Source organism: Pan troglodytes, chromosome 3, assembly GCF_028858775.2.
Source record: "Pan troglodytes isolate AG18354 chromosome 3, NHGRI_mPanTro3-v2.0_pri, whole genome shotgun sequence".
NCBI classification, from domain to species: domain Eukaryota; kingdom Metazoa; phylum Chordata; class Mammalia; order Primates; family Hominidae; genus Pan; species Pan troglodytes.
The window spans coordinates 28,843,001-28,861,059 of NC_072401.2; the positions used below are offsets into that span (position 1 = coordinate 28,843,001).

Below are 18,059 nucleotides of genomic sequence, written 5' to 3' on the forward strand. Positions count from 1 at the left end.
TGTTTTGACTATTCTGGGTCTTTTGTGATTCTATACGAACATCTGATGAAGGGTTAATATATAAAATATATTTTAAAAGCTCAAACAACTCAACACCAAGAAAACAAAAAACCCAATTTAAAAAATGGGCTAAGAACTTGAATAGACATTTTGCAAAAGAAGGTATAAAAATGGCCAACAGATTTATGAAAAAATTCTCAACATTACTAACCATTAGGAAAATGCAAATTAAAAACACAATGAGCTGGTCGTGGTGGCTCACACCTGTAATCCCAGCACTTTGGGAGGCCAAGGTGGGCAGATCACTTGAGGTCAGGAGTTCAAGACCAGCCTGGCCAACATGGTGAAACCCTGTTTCTACTAAAAATACAAGAGTTAGCCAGGCATGGTGGCGCATGCCTGTAATCTCAGCTACTCTGGAGGCTAAGGCACGAGAATCACCTGAATATGGGAGGCAAAGGCTGCAGTGATCTAAGATTGTGCCACTGCACTCCAGTCTGTGCCACAGAGACAGACTCTTCTTAAACACACACACACACACACGATGAGATATTACTTTATAACTGTTAAAATGGCTTTTATCAAAAAGATAAAAGTGTTGATGAGAATGTGGAGAAAAAGGAATTCTTGTACATTGTTGGTGGGAATTAAAATTAGTACAGTCATTAAGAAAAAACATCATGAAAGTTCCTCAAAACATTAAAAGCAATACTACCATATCACTCACAATCCCACTACTGGGTGTATATCCAAAGAACATGAAATCAATATGTCAAAGATATATCTGCACTCCCATGCTCATTACATTATTATTCACAATAACCCAGATATGGAATCAACCTGTGTTCATTAACTGGGAATAAAGTAAATGTGTTATGTATACACAATAGAATAGTATTCAGCCTCATAAAAGAAGGAAATCTTGCCACTTGTGATAAGCCAGATGAACCTAAAAGACATTATGCTAAGTGAATTAAGCCAGACACAGAGAGACAAATACGACATGATCTCACTTACAAGTGGAATCTAAAAGAGTTGAATTCATAGAAGCAGACAGTAGAATGGTAGTTATTAGGGGCTAGAAAAGTAGGAGATGGGAAAATGTTGGCTAAAAGATACCACATTTCAGTTAGACAGAAGGAGTAAGTTCTGGACATCTATTGTACAGCATGGTGACTGTGTTTAATAATAAAGTATTGTGAGTGGCGCGGAAGATGGGTGATTTCTGCATTTCCAACTGAGTTACTGGGTTCATCTCACTGGGGCTTGTCAGACAGTGGGGGCAGGACAGTGGATGCAGCCCACCAAGCGTGAGCTGAAGCAGGGTGAGGCATCACCTCACCTGGGAAGCACAAGGGGTCAGGGAATTCCCTTTCCTAGCCAAGGGAAGCGGTGACAGATGGCACCTGGAAAATTGGGTCACCCTCACCCTAATACTGTGATTTCCAATGGTCTTAGCAAACGGCACACCAGGAGATTGTATCCCACACCTGGCTCGGAGGGTCCCATGCCGACGGAGCCTCGCTCATTGATAGCACAGCAGTCTGAGATCAATCTGCAAGGAGGCAGCAAGGCTGGGGGAGGGGTGCCCGCCATTGCTGAGGCTTGAGTAGGTGAACAAAGAGGCCAGGAAACTCAAACTGGGTGGAGCCCATCACAGCTCAAGGAGGCCTATTTGCCTATGTAGACTCCACCTCTGGGGGCAGGGCACAGCCGAACAGAAGGCAGCAGAACCCTCTGCAAACTTAAATGTCCCTGTCTGACAGCTTTGAAGAGAGTAGTGGTTCTCCCAGCACGGAGTTTGAGATCTGAGAACGGACAAACTGCCCCCTCAAGTGGGTCCCTGACCCCCGAGTAGCCTAACTGGGAGGCACCCTCCAGTAGGGGCAGACTGACACCTAACACAGCTGGGTACCCCTCTGACACAAAGATTCCAAAGGAACGATCAGGCAGCAACATTTGCTGTTAAGCAATATTTGCTGTTCTTCAGCCTCTGCTGCTGATACCCAGGCAAACAGGGTCTAGAGTGGACCTCCTGCAAACTCCCACTGACCTGCAGCTGAGGGTCCTGACTGTTAGAAGCAAAACTAATAAACAGAAAGGACATCCACACCAAAACCCCATCTGTATATCACCATCATCAAAGACCAAAGGTTGATAAAACCACAAAGATGGGGAAAAAAACAGAGCAGAAAAACTGAAAATTGTAAAAATCAGAGCTCCTCTCCCCCTCCAAAGGAATGCAACTCCTCGCCAGCAATGGAACAAAACTGGATGGAGAATGACTTTGACAAGTTGAGAGAAGAAGGCTTCAGACGATCAGACTTCTCCGAGCTAAAGGAGGAAGTTTGAACCCATCGAAAAGAAGCTAAAAACCTGGAAAAAAGATTAGACGAATGGCTAACTAGAATAACCAATGTAGAGAAGTCCTTAAATGACCTGATGGAGCTGAAAACCGTGGCACGAGAACTACGTGATGAATGCACAAGCTTCAGTAGCCAATTCGATCAACTGGAAGACAGGGTATCGGTGATTGAAGATCAAACACATGAAAAGAAGTGAGAAGAGAAAAAAGAATAAAAAGAAATAAACAAAGCCTCCAAGAAATATGGGACTATGTGAAAAGACCAAATCTATGTCTGATTGGTGTACCCGAAAGTGATGGGGAGAATGGAACCAAGTTGGAAAACACTCTGCAGGATATTATCCAGGAGAATTTCCCCAACCTAGCAAGGCAGGCCAACATTCAAATTCAGGAAATACAGAGAACGCCACAAAGATACTCCTCGGGAAGAGCAACTCCAAGACACATAATTGTCAGATTCACCAAAGTTGAAATGAAGGAAAAAATGTTAAGGGCAGCCAGAGAGAAAGGTCAGGTTACCCACAAATGGAAGCCCATCAGACTAACAGCTGATCTCTCGGCAGAAACTCTGCAAGCCAGAAGAGAGTGGGGGTCAATATTCAACATTCTTAAAGAAAAGAATTTTCAACCCAGAATTTCATATCCAGCCAAACTAAGCTTCATAAGTGAAGGAGAAATAAAATCCTTTACATACAAGCAAATGCTGAGAGATTTGTCACCACCAGGCCTGCCCTAAAAGAGCTCCTGAAAGAAGCACTAAACATGGAAAGGAACAACTATTGGGGAACCTGTCCCCAATAGTCACATAGGTTCTTTTCTATTTTCCTAAGCATCAGCTGGGTTGAGAAATAAAGGGACAGAGTACAAAAGAGAGAAATTTTAAAGCTGGGCATCCAGGGGAGACATCACATGTCAGTAGGTTCTGTGATGCCCTCTGAGCTGTGAAACCAGCAAGTTTTTATTAGTGATTTTCAAAAGGGGAGGGAGTGTACGAATAGGGTGTGGGTACAGAGATCATGTGCTTCACAAGGTAATAGAATATCACAAGGCAAATGGAGGCAGGGAGAGGTCACAGGACCACAGGACCGGGGCAAAATTAAAATTGCTAACGAAGTTTCAGGCACCATTGTCATTGATAATATCTTATCAGGAGACAGGGTTTGAGAGCAGACAACCAGTCTGACCAAAAATTTATTAGGTGGGAATTTCCTCTTCCTAATAAGCTTGGGAGCGCTATGGGAGACTGGGGTTTATTTCATCCCTACACCTCGACCATAAAAGACGGCCACATCCAAGGGGGCCATTTTAGAGGCCTACCCTCAGGGGCACATTCTCTTTCTCAGGGACATTCCTTGCTGAGGAAAAGAATGCAGTGATATTTCTCCCATTTGCTTTTGAAAGAAGAGAATTATGGCTCTGCTCCACCCAGCTCACCGGCGGTCAGAGTTTAAGGTTATCTCTCTTGTTCCCTGAACATTGCTGTTATCCTGTTCTTTTTTCAAGGTGCCTAGATTTCATATTGTTCAAACACACATGCTCTACAAACAATTTGTGCAGTTAACACAATCATCACAGGGTCCTGAGGCGACATACATCCTCCTCAGCTTACAAAAACGATGGGTTTAAGAGATTAAAGTAAAGACAGGCATAGGAAATCGCAAGGGTATTGATTGGGGAAGTGATAAGTGTCCATGAAATCTTCACAATTTATGTTCAGAGATTGCAGTAAAGACAGGCGTAAGATATTATAAAAGTATTAATTTGGGGAACTAATAAATGTCCATGAAATCTTCACAATTTATGTTCTTCTGCCATGGCTTCAGCCGGTCCCTCCATTTGGGGTCCCTGACTTCCCGCAACAGATATCCAGGAATTGAACTCAGCTCCGCACCAAGCGGACCTAATAGAAATCTACAGAACTCTCCACCCCAAATCAACAGAATATGCATTCTTCTCAGCACCACATCACACTTATTCCAAAATTGACCACATAGTTGGAAGTAAAGCACTCCTCAGCAAATGTAAAAGAACAGAAATTATAACAAACTATCTCTCAGACCACAGTGCAATCAAACTAGAACTCAGGATGGACAAACTCACTCAAATCGCTCAACTATATGGAAACTAAACAACCTGCTCCTGAATGACTACTGGGTACACAACAAAATGAAGGCAGAAATGAACATGTTCTTTGAAACCAATGAGAACAAAGACACAACATACCAGAATCTCTGGGACACATTTAAAGCAGTGTGTAGAGTGAAATTTATAGCACTAAATACCCACAAGAGAAAGCAGGAAAGATCTAAAATTGACACCCTAACATCACAATTAAAAGAACTAGAGAAGCAAGAACAAACACATTCAAAAGCTAGCAGAAGGCAAGAAATAACTAAGATCAGAGCAGAACTGAAGGAGATAGAGACACAAAAAAACCTTTCAAAAAATCAATGAATCCAGGAGCTGGTTTTTTTGAAAAGATCAACAAAATTGATAGACTGCTAGCAAGATTAATAAAGAAGAAGAGAGAGAAGAATCAAATAGACACAATGATAAAGGGGCTATCACCACCAATCCCACAGAAATACAAACTACCATCAGAGAATACTATAAACACCTCTACGCAAATAAACTAGAAAATCTAGAAGAAATGGATAAATTCCTGGATACATACACCCTCCCAAGACTAAACCAGGAAGAAGTTGAATCCCTGAATAGACCAATAACAGGCTCTGAAATTGAGGCAATAATTCATACCCTACCAACCAAAAAAAGTCCAGGACCCCACGGATTCACAGCTGAATTCTACCAGAGGTACAAGGAGGAGCTGGTACCACTCCTTCTGAAACTATTTCAATCAATAGAAAAAGAGAGAATTCTCCATAAATCATTTTATGAGGCCAACATCATCCTGATACCAAAGCCTGGCAAGACACAACAAAAAAAGAGAATTTTAGACCAATATCCCTGATGAACATTGATGCAAAAATCTTCAGAAAAATACTGGCAAACTGAATCCAGCAGCACATCAAAAAGCTTATCCACCATGATCAAGTGGGCTTCATCCCTGGGATGCAAGGCTGGTTCAACATATGCAAATCAATAAACGTAATCCAGCATATAAACAGAGCGAAAGACAAGACCCACATGGTTATCTCAATAGATGCAGAAAAGGCCTTTGACAAAATTCAACAGCCCTTCATGCTAAAAACTCTCAATAAATTAGGTACTGATGGGACGTATATCAAAATAATAAGAGCTACTTATGACAAACCCACAGCCAATATCATACTGAATGGGGAGAAACTGGAAGCATTCCCTTTGAAAACTGGCACAAGACAAGGATGACCTCTCTCACCATTCAGCATAGTGTTGGAAGTTCTGGCCAGGGCAATCGGGCAGGAGAAAGAAATAAAGCGTATTCAATTAGGAAAAGGGGAAGTCAAAATATCCCTCTTTGCAGATGACATGATTGTATATTTAGAAAACCCCATCATTTCAGCTCAAAATCTCCTTAAGCTGATAAGCAACTTCAGCAAAGTCTCAGGATACAAAATAAATGTGCAAAAATCACAAGCATTCTTATACACCAATAACAGACAAACAGAGAGCCAAATCATGAGTGAACTCCCAATTGCTTCAATGAGAATAAAATACCTAGGAATCCAACTTACAAGGGATGTGAAGGACCTCTTCAAAGAGAACTACAAATCACTGTTCAACAAAATAAAAGAGGACACAAACAAATGGAAAAACATTACATTCTCATGGATAGGAAGAATCAATATCGTGAAAATGGCCATACTGCCCAAGATAATTTATAGATTCAATGCCATCACCATCAAGCTGCCAACGACTTTCTTCACAGAATTTGAAAAAACTACTTTAAAGTTCATATGGAACCAAAAAAGGGCCCGCATTGCCAGGAAAATCCTAAGCCAAAAGAACAAAGCTGGAGGCATCACGCTACCTGACTTCAAACTATACTACAAGGCTATAGTAACCAAAACAGCATGGTACTGGCAGTAAAACAGAGATATAGACCAATGGAACAGAACAGAGCCCTCAGAAATAATACTACACATCTACAACCATCTGATCTTTGACAAACCTGACAAAAACAAGAAATGGGGAAAGGATTCCCTATTTAATAAATGGTTCTGGGAAAACTGGCTAGCCATACATAGAAAGCTGAAACTGGATCCCTTCCTTACACCTTATACAAAAATTAATTCAAGATGGATTAAAGACTTAAATGTTAGACCTGAAACTATAAAAACGCTAGAAGAAAACCTAGGCAATAACATTCAGGTCATAGGCGTGGGCAAGGACTTCATGTCTAAAACACCAAAAACAATGGCAATAAAAGCCAAAATGGACAAATGGGATCTAATTAAACTAAAGAGCTTCTGCACAGCAAAAGAAACTACCATCAGAGTGAACAGGAAACCTACAGAATGGGAGAAAATTTTTGCAATCTACTCATCTGACAAAGGGCTAATAACCAGAATCTACAAAGAACTCAAACAAATTTACAAGAAAAAAACAAACAACCCCATCAAAAAGTGGGCAAAGGATATGAACAGACACTTCTCAAGAGAAGACATTTATGCAGCCAACAGACACATGAAAAAATGTTCATCATCACTGGCCATCAGAGAAATGCAAATCAAAACCACAATGAGATACCATCTCACACCAGTTAGAATGGCGATCATTAAAAAGTCAGGAAACAACAGGTGCTGGAGAGGATGCGGAGAAATAGGAACACTTTTACACTGTTGGTGGGCCTGTAAAGTAGTTCAACCATTGTGGAAAACAGTGTGGCGATTCCTCAAGGATCTAGAATTAGAAATACCATTTGACCCAGCCATCCCATTACTGGGTATATACCCAAGGGATTATAATTCATGCCTCTATAAAGACACATGCACACATATGTTTATTGCGGCACTATTCACAATAGCAAAGACTTGGAACCAATCTAAATGTCCAACAATGATAGACTGGATTAAGAAAATGTGACACATATACACCATGGAATACTGTGCAGCCATATAAAAGGATGAGTTCATGTCCTCTGTAGGGACATGGATGAAGCTGGAAACCATCATTCTGAGCAAACTATCTCAAGGACAAAAAACCTAACACTGCATGTTCTCACTCATAGGTGGGAATTGAATAATGAGAACACTTGGACACAGGAAGGGGAACATCACACACCGGGGCCTGTCATGGGGTGGGGGGAGGGGGGAGGGATAGCATTAGGAGATATGCTTAATGTAAATGACAAGTTAATGGGTGCAGCACACCAACATGGCACATATATACATATGTAACAAACCTGCACTTTGTGCACATGTACCCTAGAACTTAAAGTATAATTAAAAAATAATAATAAAGTATTGTATGCTTCCAAATTCCAGAGAGATTTTAAATGTTTTCACTAGAAAAAATGTTAATTTAATTATATGAGATGACATGTATGTTAATTAGCTTGAAGAACATTTCACAATGTATACAAATAAATTATCATGTACCCCATGTATAAAATTTTTATTTGTTAATTAAAATATTTATTAGAATTTTAAAAATAAAGTGCTTTAACTTAATTTCAAAAAAGAAATATGACTAACTTAACTTTCAGGTACTTGAGATTCAAAATATTTTTTAAAAAGTAAATAAGATAAACACCATAGAACGTTAAATAAAATACTTTCTATTGAAAAAAATCTTGTTATTTTTTGACTCTGATCAAATGTTCTATTCCTGGAAGGCTATGCTTGGATCTCCAAGGTAGACTTTCATACTGGCTATCATTTGCTTACCCAAAGAAAGCCATGTTTAGATTTGCTTTTCCAGACAACTTAACGTTATTGACTTTTGATATCAGAAATTTAAGCAATATTAAAAAACAAAAAACAATACACAAAAATGTATTCCAACACTCTATTACCTAGTCAGTGCTTTCAATTATCTCTTGTAATTGCACATTGTAAGCTCCCCAGAGTATCTTTTGGTTGGCTGACTAATGGTTTATTATCTGTAAATGGCTTTTAAAAAAAAATGTGTTCATGAAAAAAGAACATCTTTGCATCAAGTTGTCTCTGATAATAAATATTAAGATGTGCATAATGTGCAGTTATAACATATTAAATAATGAATTCATTATAAATAATTTATTAAAAATCCTACTACATGCTGCACAAAGTTTTAGTGACAATGTATAGTAGTTACTAAATTAACTTAGGTGATGATTAAATTTTCAAAATGAGAAACTTGAATGCATCTTTTGCATGTTAACATTATACTCAGTCTTACAGATGTCAAAGCTTAGTAATATAAGTAGGTTGCTTATACTATATCTTTGTCCCTTCTTGACAAATAGAATGAAACAAATTTTAAAAAATTGATTATTATTTCTCAAATGAGGTTTGTGACGATTGTGTTGGTCTTTTCTTCTTTCTCCTTTTCTCCTTCCTCTTTCTCCTCCCCCTTCTTTCTTCTTTTTATTAATATACATATTCCTAAAATCAATTACTACTTTTTACTGGCAATGGCCAAATCTCTCTCTGCAGTTCATACCTCTCCCCTGAGTTCCAGAATACTTGTGGAATTTTTTTTTTTTTTTAAATCGAAGTCTCACTCTGTTGCCCAGTCTGGAGTGCAGTGGTGCAATCTTGGCTCACTGCAATCTCTGCCTCCTGGGTTCAAGTGATTCTCCTGCCTCAGCCTCCCAAGTAGCTGGGATTACAGGCATGGGCTACCATGCCTGGCTAATTTTTTGTATTTTTAGTAGAGATGGGGTTTCACCATGTTGGTTAGGCTGGTCTTGAACTCCTGACCTAAGATGATCCACCCACTTTGGCCTACCAAAGTTCTGGGATTACAGGCATGAGCCACCGCACCCGGCCTACCAGTGGATCCAGTGGATTTTGTATTCTGTTTCTCTCTAGTATAATTCCAGGCACAAAGTGATATTGATCCTATGAATGACAAACTGATGAGTAAAATGTCAACAGCTCACCCTATTTAGCCTTATGATGGCCTCTTATTCTCAATTCAGTATACTTTTATTTCCTACTTTATCTTTACAAAATATAGACAAAGGAATATATTAAAAAGGGGGGAACCAAGAAAGGGGAAAGCCAAGAGCTGAAAAACAAAATTTTGATAAACGTAGATCAAGGTGCATCTGAATTATAAAATATATTTATTAATATGTTTTTATTCATTTAAATAAAGGCCTAGAATTGTGCTTATATTATTAAATTGATAGGAGAAAATGCCTTGTTATTAGTATAGCCATCTTTTATGTCTTCATTTATATAGAAAGACATGTTCCTAAGATATTGAAAACATCTGGTGTTTCATTGGTTTTAAATATACTCTTCATATTTTTGAAAACACAAATTACAGAAAGCTTATGGGCAGTTACCTAGTCCAATCACTCATTTAGTGAAAAAGGAATATTCACTTCAGTAAAGTCAAGTACCTTTCTGATTATTACACAATAGGTTAAGGGCAGAACTGAATCTATAACTCTCACTTTCTAAAATATTCCAGTGTCTTTTTCCACATATCTAAGAGTTCATTAGAATCATTGTTCCTAGATCTAGTGCAAAGGCAAACTAGAGTAAATGTTTTTTCCTGAATTATATTGAATTTTGAAATAACATTTTACAAATACATGCATTTATTTTTATTTTATTGTGTGTGTGTATGTGTATATTTGTGTGTACATAAACACACACACAACTGCTAAAATCCTTGGAATTTACTGAATAGTAGGAGTGACTTTTGATATTCATAATAAACCATACCTGAGAGTTCTTTTTTTTTTTTTTTTTTTTTGAGCAGGAGTCTTGCTCTGTCACCCAGGCTGGAGTACAGTGGCGTGATCTCAGCCCACTACAACCTCTGCCTCCCGGGTTCAACTGATTCTCCCAACTCAGCCTCCAGAGTAGCTGGGATTAAAGGCATGTCCCACCACACCTGGCTAAGTTTTGTACTTTTTAGTAGAGACGGGGTTTCACCATTTTGGCCAGGCTGGTCTTGAACCTCTGACCTCAAATGATCAGCCTGCCTCGGCCTCCCAATATGCTGGGATTACATGGGATTACAAGAGTGAGCCACCGCGTCCAGCCCATACCTGAGTTTTTGCTAATGAGGTGATGGTGCAAAACTTTGGAAGAAAGAGGGAGCTGGCCAACAGAAAAGATCAAACTCATGAATAAAATGGGAATTTTCACCTCCATCTTCCAATCTCTTGGGCAGAGAGGAAGGCTGGAGATTGAGTTAGAAATCCTCTTAAACAAGATTTGGAGACTTTCCAGGTTGGTGAACACAGCAATGTGCTGGGAAAGTGGTAGGCTGCATCCACAACCCCATCCCTACCCCACACCTGGCTTCATGCGTCATCCTATTTTGCTCTTTCTGACTTGTGTCTTTTATAATAAACCAATAATTATAAGTAAAGTGCTTTTGTGAGTTCTGTGAGTTATTCTAGGAAATTGTGAAACCTAGGAGAAGGCCCTGGGACCCCCTCCCACAATTGTTTAGCCAGCTGGGAAGAAGTTTGGGTTGCCTGGGGCCCTATTTGTGGCTGATCTCTGATGTGGGGTAGGCTCCTGGGATGAAGTCCTTAACCTTTAGGGTCTGGACTAACTCCAGGAGTTAGTGTCAGAATTTTATTGATTTCATCTACACCCAGTTTGTCGGAGAGTTGAAGAATTGTTTGATGTAGAAAAACATTTATTTGTTTTAAAAAACACACATGGCCAGGCACGGTGGCCCATACTTGTAATCCCAGCACTTTGGGAGATTGAGGTGGGTAGATCACCTGAGGTCAGGAGTTCAAGACCAGCCTGGCCAACATGGTGAAACTCTGTCTCTACTAAAAACGTCAAAATTAGCCAGGTATGGTGGTGCACACCTGTAATCCCAGATACTCAGGAGACTGAGACATAAGAATTGCTTAAATCTGGGAGGCGGAAGTTGCAGTGACCCGGGATGGTGCCACTACACTCCAGCCTGGAGACAGATTCCATCTCAACACACACACACACACACACACACACACACACACTTAGTCTTGTGTGAGATAGAATTCTCAGGACCCTACATACACTGGAAGTGCCAGCTGGTGTTCTGTCTCTGTAGCCCTCCAGGTGGGCATGCGAAAATGTCAGTTGGGTTCCAGGAATGTGGAAATGCAGGATACAGTCCGGTGGAGGGTGGGCTCTCATAATGTCTCCATTCAGCAGCTGCTTGGGTCTCAAGAGGTGTGTAGGACCCAGCATGAACTCCTTCTCTGGAACTGTGTAGTTACTCAGACTCCAGACAGCTGCCTATCCTAGTCTCAGGGCCTGCAATAACCAAGGGGCTCTCTTATGGCTAGGATTGTGGGAGTTTTCAGTGAAAATGTGGAACTCTAGGAGTTGCTCAGTTACCTTTTCCCTACACTGGGGAGCCACTACAGGCTTCCAGCTAATCTCAGTTGGTTCAGCTGCTTTGCATCCCTTTCTTCCTGTGTCTCCATGTTCCCTGTCATTTCCCTGCAGAATTCCAGTGTTCTCTCTTAAATGCTGTATTCAATGTGTGGTTACCTACTCACTGTCCTTCTATGCAGGAGATGAGTGCTAAGTGTCTGTAGCCAGCCATTTAAAGCCTCTCCTCACCATTTCTATGAGGCTTTGAAGTCAGTCATTGACTTCTTCTCTGTAGCTGTGAGAGTCCAACAGGTCTGTTTCATCTAATTGATAATCTGTTGTTTAGTGTAGCCACCTTTTCTCACCCTAGATATAATTAAAGAGTTAGAGTCTTGCTCTGGATTAGGCTTTGGCTTCATACAATGTTGCAGCTGGTTTGATCTTCTATCCAGACCACTAAAACTTTCTCCATATCAGCGATAAGGCTTCTGCACTTTTGGGTCATTTACATGTTCACTGGAGTAGCAGTTTTAATTTCCTTCAAGAACTTTTTCTTAGCATTCACAACTTGGCTGTTTGGTGAAAGTAGCCTAGCTTGTGGCCTGTCTCAGCTTTGGATATGCCTTCCTTACTAAGCTTCATTGTTTCTAGCTTTTGATTTTAAGTGAGAGACATGTGACTCTTCCTTTTACTTGAACACTTGGAGGTCACTGCAGTGTTACTAATTGTCATAATTTCAATATTTTTGTATGTCAAGAGATAGCTAGGGAGGCTTGAGGAGAAGCTGGTCAGTGGAGCAGTCAGAACACGCATAATATTTCTTAATTAACTTCGCTGCCTTCTATGGGTGTGGTTTGTGGTACCCTCCAAGATTATAACAGTAACAGCAAAGATCACTGATCACAGATCATCATAACAGATATAATAATAATTAAAATGTTTGAAATATTATGAGAATTAGCAAAATGTGGCACAGAAACATGAAGTGAGCACATGCTGTTGGAAAAAATGGGGCCAATAGAACTATTCTACACTGTGTTGCCACAAAACTTCAATTTGTAAACAATGCAGTATCTTCAGAATACAATAAAATGAAGTCCAATAAAATGAAGTATATCTGTATATGGAAAGAATAAAAATAACCCTAACAAATACAGGGCTCTAATAACTTTGAGTCTATGCCATTAGTCTAAATTTCCAGAAATCTAATTTAAAACAAAACTGGGGTCAAAAAACTGCTAACCTAACATTAAGCAAAATAAGAATTAATTGTATGGGATTGAACTGACAAAAAATTATAATTTTTAATGCGCTTTTGTTTAAAACATTGCTCATTATTTTTTAATTTTCCAGATTTAAGTTAACTTTGTTTTAACCTATATATAATTTGCAGCAATTTGGTAATGCATACTATTGTAAACAGAATTGAAATATTTACCTTCCTGTCTACCTAATCTCTCTAGAATTTAGAATTTATTCGTGAGTATTCTTATTTTACGGCAATATAATTATTTGCAAAATTTCAATAAGAATGTCTTTGTTAACAGCACACAATTGGAAACCTGGTTCTTTCACCAAGGTTTTGAAAATAATGTCATATTTTCTGATCTGACCAGATAGCTTTCAGGAACCGAAGTTGAATCATAAAGCCAGTAAAAGTCCCTCAGAAAAACTGGCCTCATATACCTTGTCTACACCCTTCCCTTGTAGGTTTACTGGCTTTATGATAAGTAAAGAATGTAACTTTCTGACAGGCCCAGGAATTTCAAAATATTTTGAGAACTTTGAGAAAAGAGAAATTTACCAATTTGTAGAAGTATTACAGATGCAGTCAGATGGTAAGGCTTTCTCTTGGCTCCTAGCCTTCACAGGCCTTTTAAAAATCTAACCTGAAGTCACTTACAAAAAATTCCAGCAAAGCCAACTTTTTAAAAGCCTATATTATCAATCACTGTTCTTGTTACACTTTATGCAAATAATCTTGCCAAGTGAATGAGACTAAACTTATGTTTCAAATGAATTAGTCTGACTAAATATCTTTGGTAGAAATGGGAGTGAATGTCGAGAGAAAAATTGTGTTTAAAAAAGGCAAGTATAGTACATCTGTTATTAGATTCTAGCTCATTATTTTGAGGATTTTATTCTTTATCTACAGTCTGGAGTAGATACTGAATTCTTTTAGTTTTTTTTTCAATATTAAGCTTTGAATCTCCAAACTAATATTTTTCAAATTTCCTCCCATCCTTCTGATTTTTTTCAATTTTCACTAAAATTGAAATTGCTTTTCCTGAGGCTTTGAATGCCGAAGCTAGTCAACTTGATAAATATAATTCAGAGAAATTACCTTGATGGCTTGCAGATGGACAAGCTTTATAACATTGAAACTGCAAACCAGGAAATTCTGTCAGTTTGCCACTGCCTGCTCTGCTCCAGCTGAAAATACTTTAGCTCAGGTTCAGAAATCTTCTCAGTGAGCTGCTATTCAGACTCAGAAAGTAGCTTGGAGAATACTCCAGACGTTAGGCTTTGCAAGTTTTTGTTTACATAGAAAAGTCTCTTTTAAATTTCCTTATTCTTGCACTGCAAAGAGACCTAACCTTGATGGGTCCCATCTGCAATGCTCCTCCTGAAAAGAGACAGAGCTGTTTAACTGAACTGACCTATTTGGAGGACGAATAGACTGATTGAAAAAGGTATGTGATAATGTACTCAAATTTGAGATATTGTTTCCCTGCTTTTTCCTATATATGCTTTCTCCTCTCGTCTCAAAACTTTTAACCCAAATCTCTACATAGCTACCAATTCTTCTCTATTATGTGAAACTTTCTGAAAATTAAATTTCAAATGGGGAACCGAAGGAAACCAGCACATTTTACTTGAAAATATACTTCTGTATATATTTCTGTATAAATCCAAAGATTTATTTTCCTATTTCCTTTCCTAAACCAGAAGGGAAAGTCAAGCTGGGCACTGCATCAGGCAAACCTGCCTCCTATTGTATTCTTACATAAGTTAGCTACAAATTAAAAACAACTACACACCTCCCTCATGATTTGTCCACAGGAATTTCCTTGTGGGCCTCAAGATCTTTACCCTGAAACACCTCTGTTGAATTTTACCCAAGCCATGTAAATTACTAGCTTATTTCACAGGTGCCAGACAAAGGACAGTCAGAATTCAGTCATTCCTCTGCTCACCTGAGACAAATGCATATCTGATTACTACCTCTGTCCTATCATTTACGTAAAAATGCATATTCAGTGAGTCAGACTAAAGGCATACGTGACTATCCCTCTACCCTCCTCTCTCATGTAAGTTGTGTATTCAGTGAAAGAATGATCAAAGTCTCAAAAGAATGCAACCTTTTGTCTCTTATCTACCTATAACCTGGAAGACTTACTTTGAGTTGTCCCACTTTGCTGGAATATACATATTGACTGATGTCTCATGCCTCCCTAAAATGTGTGACAGCAAGCTGTGATCCGACTACCTTGGACCCATGTCTTCAGGGCCTCCTGAGGCTGTGTCACAGGCACGTCCTTAACCTTGGGAAAATAAACTTTCTAAATTAATCGAGACCTGTCTCAGATACTTTTGGGTTCACACTTGTTTGACATATTTTGCTATGACTATTTAGAGGGGCTACAATCCACAGAAATAGCTCTGAAAAATTGCTCTCTTGTGGGGGAGATTTCTGACTGCAGAGAAAATCTACAGTAGTGAGGTAAACTGTGGTTATTGAGAAGAGCATAAATCACCCAGTGACCACTGAACAGGCCTCAGAGACGAAAACTCCTTATCTGAGGAATTTAGAAGGGAGCAAAGACCACCTGGTGACCCTCAAACACGCAAAACTGGGGGATGTAGAAGTAATTAAACTTCGCTAGTATTTAAAGTCAGTATCTGCTTCCAGACCTCTTTTAAACTTAAAATTTATAAGTAACTAGAATTTCTATACATCTCTGGAATGCGATGCCAAAACTCACTGTACAACACTTGCTTACGTTAAGGCACCAAAATTACTACAAATGTGATTATTTGTCATGACCTGTGTGGCTAGTATGGTCCAAATTACCCTTAAGCTCCTGGCTTAAGGTCCATAAATACTCCTAAGGAAAAATAGAAATGACATAACTTATCATTCCAATGTTTCCATTGCTATCTGTTTTTACTCACCATATCATAGCTCAAGATTAACTTCCATAAACCATACCCCTACAAAATAAATTCATTGTGCCTTATTGGCTCTATTTTCTCAAACTTTAATCAATTACATAAACTTTCGTTGCCTGAAATTCTGGAATAACCAAATTTGTATCTACCACTCAAATATTTCCATGATTTATGATCAATATTTAGTTTTGTGTTTTTAAGGATTTTATATTTCCAATTTGTATTGCCTGGCATCATATACTAATATGAAGATATAAACGTACATCTATCATTCAACTCTTCTTAGTTTCTTAAGGTGGTTATTATGCCTTAAGATCTTTTTTTTATCATGAAATGTACCAAACGAAGTATCTTCTTTATAACACAGGTTTAATAAACATATTGAAAAAAAAGGTGTTAATTAATGAGGGGATTAAGCACTCAATTCTAACAAAAATGAATACATATTACAAGTTTTTAAACCAGTTTGAATTAAGCGTTTTTTTGTTTTGTTTCTTAGTTTTTAGAAAAGTAGAATTAAGGAATCCAGGATCCAAATGAGATCTCTATGTCTTCCAAACCTGCTTTAAAAATTTTTCTCCCTTGTTTTAAGTGTTAGAGAGATGCAAAAGATAGTATTCGGGATTATATAATTTTGTTTATGACTTTAGTTATTGAACAGAAAATAGTTTAATCAATTAACACAAATACTTAGAAAACATTTTTCTACATATATAGAAAAGTAAAGAGATAAAGAGTTTAAAAATGAAAGTAAAGAGAAAAAAACAGAAAATAGGTCAGAATTGGGATAAGAATTCTAAGAAATTGGGAAAGTTAAAGAAAAAAGAGAATTAATCACCAGAAAAAGAATGCTAGCGATTAATTCAATAGAATTATGTTCAAAACACTTCATGCGATGGTAATGTCGTAATATCCTACTTTTACTCATACATGGTTGCTCAAATTTTATAAACAATGATGCCTGAGGACCCTGTTCTTCATTAACCTGTCTAACCTTGATATGTAGAAACAGTTTAATGTTTTTTCAAATGCCATTAGTAAGCAGAAGTAATTTCAATTCATAAAACTAGGGCAGGAAGCAATTGACCCAATCAGACTGTTGCATTCCCCAATGCCATTTTTTAATTAGAGGTTTGTAACATTTTTTTTCTAGTTCTGAATTTCAAAGATCTCTTAGATTTAAAAAGTCTGGTTATCTTACAAAACTAAAATTCTGTGAGCCCCACATCATGTGACAACTCTGAAAATGCAGCTCTCCTGCTTAAACTAGATTATTTGATTGAACCAAAATGGCATCACATTTTGCCCCAGATGATTTTCATGGATGACTCTTGGCAGACAAATTTTTACAATGCCACATTTATATGTTTGTTTTCTTTTTGACTGTTATTTTTTGGATTCAGGGTATATGATTATATTCTGAAAATATTAGTATATATCTACCAAGAAACAGAATAAATTACACTTTAAATATTAGTCATGTTACTTTATTGGAAACCAGAAGTCTCAAGGACATAAATGTCTGAATAAAGAGAAGGAGAAAGAGGAAAGGAGGGAGGGAAAGGAGAGAGAGAGGGAGAATTTTCTGTAAGCCTGGAGATGTCATTGGAATATGTGGGAAACAAAATGGAAGGAAGGAAAGAAATGGGAGAAAAGGGAAAGTAATATAAAGGGTACTTCAACGGTTTTCTTCATTTTGGCCTTGGGAAACCTAAGACAAAGTTAAATTAGAGAATAGAAATAGTAATATAAGTGACATAATTTTTCCACCTTATTTTCCATGTTGTGGCCCTGACTGCTATTGTCTATATTTCAAACTAATAATAATAATAATAATACCAAATGAAAATCTTTGAGAAATATGTCTTTCTTTCTCCAGTGCAGTGAAAATAAATTATAATCTCCAGTGAAAGGGGAAATATTCTTCAGAAAACATATTAGTAAGATAACTTTTCAGTCAGCAATAGTTCCAGAAGTATTGATACAAAAACTCTGGATACCATGGAGGTTTAGTGGATGATCCTAATGAATTTAAAGTCAGCTAATGTTTTGTCCTGAGCAGAAGAACCAACCAACTTAAAATATGACAT

At 38.1% G+C, this 18,059-nt stretch overlaps 1 long non-coding RNA gene across 1 annotated transcript in view; it reads left to right on the plus strand.

Moving 5' to 3' along the window:
• Nucleotides 1-14,248: 14,248 nt before the first annotated feature.
• LOC107974223 (uncharacterized) overlaps nucleotides 14,249-18,059 on the plus strand; it is a 163,985-nt gene continuing 160,174 nt past the window's right edge. The window contains exon 1 of the long non-coding RNA XR_010156515.1: nucleotides 14,249-14,489. This is a non-coding gene — a long non-coding RNA (uncharacterized LOC107974223). The remainder of the gene's footprint in view (nucleotides 14,490-18,059) is intronic.